This window comes from Sus scrofa, chromosome 15 (genome assembly GCF_054392235.1).
Source record: "Sus scrofa isolate SSC_HxYL_T2T_F1_AM1 chromosome 15, Sscrofa_HxYL_maternal_Yorkshire_Landrace_v2.0, whole genome shotgun sequence".
Lineage (NCBI taxonomy): Eukaryota > Metazoa > Chordata > Mammalia > Artiodactyla > Suidae > Sus > Sus scrofa.
In genome coordinates, this window is record NC_139397.1 from 115,565,812 (window position 1) to 115,571,972 (window position 6,161).

At 41.8% G+C, this 6,161-nt stretch overlaps 1 protein-coding gene across 7 annotated transcripts in view; it reads right to left on the reverse strand.

Moving 5' to 3' along the window:
* The window catches only part of ANKRD44 (ankyrin repeat domain 44), a 342,621-nt gene that overhangs the window by 320,427 nt on the left and 16,033 nt on the right, over nucleotides 1-6,161 (reverse strand). The gene's annotated exons all lie outside the window — the stretch shown is intronic.

Here is a 6,161-nt window from a genome sequence, read left to right on the forward strand (position 1 = left end):
ACACAACCATACATCATTTTGAATTTTATGTCTGGCTATTTCTCCTCATTTTTGGTAAAGTAACTGCCCAGATATAATCTCTGTTTTCAATTCAGAGAATCAGGGGACTTGTTGGCTAATCCCAAAAGTGACAAACCGACCAAAGCAGCCATCAAATGTACTGCCACATGCAACCGGCTTGCCAAAAATCAGTTATAAAAGCAGGATCTGGGACTTTAAATATAAGAAATTAGCTTTCAAAGACATCAAGTTCTAATTAAGTTTTAAAATTTAATGAGAAACACCACTGCTAACATCCCGTGATAATTACTGCACTGAGTGGAATATGAGGAGGCACAGAGAGACCAGATTCAACCCATGTGAGAGGAAGTCTTCCCAAGCATCAAATAAAAGTCTCACATGTCAGAGACATAAGTTGTCCACACATTCATGCACACGCAACTGACTTTTCATCAAGGATCTACTTACTAGAATTGTCTTTTGGAAGCTCAAAGATCATGAAAGAAATGCTATCTGGGTGAATTATCTTTAAATATCTTTTAAGTGAGAATATATGTGAAGACTTATCCCTCTACCTGACCTTCAAAAATTCAAGTTTTAACATAAGAGCCTGGTTTTTCAAAACAGCAAGCACAAGCTTTTAAAGGAGATCCATATTGCCTATGGGAGTTGACTTGTGTGTCATTCACAGTTGAGGTGACCTGACCTGGTGACCTAGCTGGCCAACTGATGGGACCCCAGGGGGCAAAGGAATGCAGGTTGTCCCCCCTCCATGATGAAATCAGCTCTTTCAGGGTTGCCTCTCCAGAGCAGTGCCTTCATGCAGGAGCCCTGCACCCCTGGAGCACATGAAGCCTTTGTCAGAGGTTCGCAGGCAGAGGCTGTGGGAATCAGAGTCCGCATCCTCAGCTTCCAAATGCCTGTGGCTCAGAAGGCCGGCTGCTGCTTTTTTCGCACATCTCTCTTGCCGATCTTCTCCCACGTGACAAAAGGTAGACCCACCTCTCACCCATTATGATTCTGATCAAGGGAACTGCCCCCAAGTGTGAAAACATCCCAGTGCCACAGAAAGGGCACATTCAAAACACTGCAGGTCAGAGTTCCCCTTGTGGTTCAGCGAGTTAAGAACCCGACTAGTATCCATGAAGATGTGGGTTCCATTCCTGGCCTCATTCAGTGGGTTAAGGATCCAGCACTGCCATGATCTGTGGTGTAGGTTGCAGACTCAGCTCAGATGTGGCATTGCTATGGCTGAGGCATAGACTGGCAACTGTAACCCCTACCCTGGGAACTTTCATATGCCACACGTGCAGCCCTAAAAAAAAAAAAAAAACAAAAAAAAACACAAAACAAATCAAAAAAAAAAAAAACCTGCAGGTCACACAACATTGTAACTCAACTATACTTCAATAATATATATATATATATATATATATATATACATATTTTTTTTTTTTTTTCCATTTCTTGGGCCGCTCCCAAGGCATGTGGAGGTTCCCAGGCTAGGGGTCTAATGGAGCTGTGCTGCCAGCCTACACCACAGCTCACGGCAACACTGGATCCTTAACCCACTGAGCGAGGCCAGGGATGGAACCCGCCACCTCATGGTTTCTAGTCAGATTCGTTAACCACTGCGCCACGACGGGAACTCCCAATAATACTTTTAATTGAAAAAAAATTTTTAAAAAACACTTTAGGTCAGGAGAACTTCCCTTAAAAAACACCTCGTATTACCCTAGCAAAAAGTAACCTCACAAATACGGTAACCAACTTAAGAAAATCTTATCAAGAGATTAAGGCATTTCAAGCAAGAATGTTTTACTTTGCATATTTTTTAATAATTTATCAAAATTTTATAGTATATTTATGTTTTGACAAAGCGGTTTTTTTTTGGGGGGGGTTGTCTTTTTTGTCTTTTCTAGGGCCGCACCCACAGCATATGGAGGTTCCCAGGTTAGGGGTCCAATTCAAGCTGTAGCTGCCAGCCTATGCCAAAGCCACAAAAATGCCAGATCCGAGCCTTGTCTGTGACCTACACCACAGCTCACGGCAACGCCAGATCCTTAACCCACTGTGCAAGTCCAGGAACCAAACCCACAACCTCATGGTTCCTAATCGGATTCGTTAACCACTGAGCCATGATGGAAACTCCCACAAAGTGTTTTATTATGCAGAAAAACTCAATCCAGAAATTTATTTAGGAGTTCCCACTGTGGCTCAGTGGGTTAAGGACCCGACATTGTCTCTGCAAGGACATGGATTCAATCCTTGGCCTCGCTCAGTGGGTTAAGGATCCAGCGTTGCCTCAAGCTTTGGTCACAGACACAGCTCGGATCCCGTGTTGCCACGGCTTTTGCATAGACAGGCAGCTGCAGCTCTGATTTCCCTAGCCTGGAAACTTCCATATGCCATGGGTGTGGCCCTAAAAAGAAAAAAAGCAATTCTATGTGAGGAAGTGGAATGGAAGTATGAATTCAAGGAGAAAAAGGATTAATGTAAAAGTTCTGACTATCACTGGCTCATGTATTATTTAAGTGATGATGGGCCATATCAAATCATAACAGTGTTTCAGTGTCACTGAATACATTTTAAACAATGGTATAACTTTTTTTATTTTAAAAGTCAATATTTATATTATCATCAGGTATCAGATCCTTTGTATCTTTCTAACTTTATGATTAAAAAAACTTTAGATGTTAATCTAAAAAATTGTGTCAGGGAATTACAGTTGGACAAATTGTTTGGAAATGTTGCAGGGCTGCTTGTGAGCATCATTTGATGGCCCTGCTTGGCCCTCCCTTTGGTCCACCCAGGACCAGTGGTAGGAATCCTATTCTGCCTCCTTTGGGCCGAAATAAACTTGGTACTTTAAACCAAGCACCCACATTAACAGTGACTTCCTGTGTAAATCTTTAAAGAACTGTCTCAGTTTAAGGCCGTCCAAAATCTCTCAAATGTTAAAAAAAAAAAAAAGAAAAAAAAGATAACCAAACATTTCCTCCGGTACTATTTCCTTGACTGGTGGGAGAGTGGAGGGAGGCTGTTTCAGATCTGTCCCTGTCATGTCACACTGAGCCATCAGTCAATCCTTGATTATGCATATTTAACAGATAACCAAGGGAAAAAAATCCAGCCAAAAACTTGGAAAGATTTTCCACCACCAATCCTTTCACTAGGGCTATTTATATAACAGAAAACTAATCACATCCTATCCTTCCTGGCTTCATTTTAATGATTTCAAGAGGAGGAAAGAAAGTAAATAGTAAGGAATTGGGAAGGATGGGAGGAGAGGAGAAAACACAACAGCAGAAACTGGTCCCAAATCATTCATTCCCTCAATAGTTACTGCCAACCAACAATTAGGTTCACCAGAGCCCTGCATACTAAAAAGTGGGGGTGCCAACATTTCCCCCCAGAACTGAAGAGCAAATAACATGGCTTAGCTCCCATCTTCCCAAGCCACATGCTATTCAAGGAGCTAAAAATGGCTTAAAACCAGAAGTGAGAGGCTCAACCAAGAAACTCGCCCCTTCTCTGCAAGAAGGAAAATGAAAGTACTCATTAATTACATCTGTATTTAGACAAGTCTAAAGATTAAGCAGTTCTGGGACCAACATTCCCTTCAGATGGCAGTTTCAGATATTTCTCATGAAACTTGCAAACAAGAAAACAAAGCACATCATGGAGGTATTTTGGAGGTGAGGGCGTGGGAAAGAAAGCCTTAGTATTTCGGCACTTTTCCCAGTTACAAGTGTTTTCAAACAAAAATAAAGTTGCACGCTCTTCTGTATACCACAAAATTCTTCCCCCAAAGGGGAACCATGAGGCAATATCCTTTTGGCCTTGTACACAATGGGCTCCCTCTTCCAGACCAATTTAGAAGCAGGTGATACAATTCTAATCTGGATATGGCAGAAGATATGATACTAGGACCACAGAATAATTATCAGGCAGCAGACTTCAGTATTCTGTGTTTATACAGTGTTTCAAGCTCTATCCTAAATATAACTGTAGAAATGACACATGATTTTACAAGGGCTGTGTAAGAACAGATCAGGCAAATGAAACATACCTCAGACTGAGATGGGAAAAACAGGGGCTCTACCGCCACGGAGAGTTAACCCGCCAAGGAAGAGCCACCGGCCTCCGTTTTTCCCTCTGAAAAAAGGGGATCCTAGGCTTTGTTTCCTGTCTCCCCCAGATGATTTATAATACTGTTAGCAAATGTGAGAGGTCCTCACGTGCCTTAGGTACGAAGTCACTGTCAGTGTTTTCTAAAGTTAAATACTACAGGAATTTCTTTACAAATCTTTATCAGCAAGCCCCTCCCGTCTTCATTCTTTCCCCCTCTGCAGGATCAGAAGAGAAACATGAAGCCAATTTTTACAAGAAAGATGACATGTGCTGATCGACCTCCCTTCTGCTCACGAACCAGTTCAAGGTGCCCCCCTCCTTGCAAGATCAAAAGGAACTCCAGACCTAGGAGGTGTTTTAGAAAAACTCCAATGACTCTGGAAGGGCACGAGTAGGAGGCAAATCCTCTTTACAAGTATAAGGATGTGAACACTGGAAACTACACACACATACACACGCGCCCGCCCAAACTCACCCAGATTATCAGACTTAGCTTCAGAGAGAAATTCCAGAATGGTGAGGAACATTTAGATAAGCAGATACTATTGATATTTATTTCTGAATTTTATAATTTCCATTTGTAATAATTCAGTGTATCTTTTAAATGTTCCTCCTTGTTTAAAATCAGTGCTCCAAGAAATTAAAACCATTTTCACCCCCACATTAATCTGGTGTCTTTACTCAAAGAAACCTAAAAATAGCATCTTTAGCACACCACAGGAATCAAAATATTAAGATTTCTGTTTCACTCTCAAATATAAGAGGTAACGGTCTCCTGCCCCATCTTGGCTCTTTGAGAGCCACAAAAGCACATTTTAACTGTTTCTGGGTCCACATCTGGAGTTTAATAATCCGGTTTAAAAGGCAAATGATTTAAAATATAAACACATGGCTTCCTTTTCTACAGTAATTCCTAAAGGGAGAAAAAAAGAGTCTGGGTACAAACAAACTATTGTTTTAAAGAGAATTTTTTCTAATTAAAAGCATACCAAGAAAGCTAACTAAGCTTCTACTTACTTTCTCCTAGAGAAAATAATAAAGGCACGACTCCCTGTCATAATCTAATTAAATCTAGATCAAATTTCAGATTAGGTAACAGTAAGGCCTTAGGAGCACAGCACTCAATTTCTGAAGAGTATGGCCCCAAGTGTGTGCTCGGGTTGGGGCTGGCAAACTTTTTCTGCAAAGAGCCAGATAGTAAATATTTTCGACTTTGTGGCCCATATAAGCTCTGTCACAACAACGCTGCTCTCGTGGCTCAAAGCAGCCACAGACGGTACATAAACAAATGAGGGGGGCTGTGTTCTGTCTTATTTATGGACACTGAAATTTGAATGTCATATAATTTTCACATGTGTCAAAATATTGTTCTTTTGATCTTTCTCAACCATTTAAAATGTAAAAACTCTTCTTGGCTCACAGGCCATGTAAACAGGCGGCAGGGCTGGATTTGGTCTGTGCACAAAGAGTGGTTGGCCAGCTTCTGGGTCAAAGCCATAAAAGACTGGAGTCACTGCCAGCTCAGCCAAGTCTTAGGGGAAACTGAGGGCCAGAGAGGGTGATGACCACTGGGGTCTCCTATCCAATTTATAGCAGAAACAGAAGTGAGAATTAGATCTCTGGGAGTTCCCATGGTGGCTCAGTGGTTAACAAACCCAACTAGTATCCATGAGGACATGGGTTCAATCCCTGGCCTTGCTCAATGAGTTAAGGATCTGGTGTTGCCGTAAGCTGTGGTGTAGGTAGCAGACTCGGCTCGGATCCAGCATTGCTGTGGCTGTGGTGTAGGCAGGCAGCTGTAGCTCCAATTAGACCCCTAGCTTGGGAACCTCCATATGTCACAGGTGTGGCCCTAAAAAGACAAAACAAAAAACAAAAAAAAACAAAAAAAAAAAAACCTCCCAAAAGGCCAATTGAAAAGGTAAAGCATCAATGAAGAAATGTCCTTCCTAATTTCAACTCGCATGGATGGGCAGTGGGTGCTTCACACCAGAGATGTCACAGGAAACCAGGCAGTAGTTGCAGGA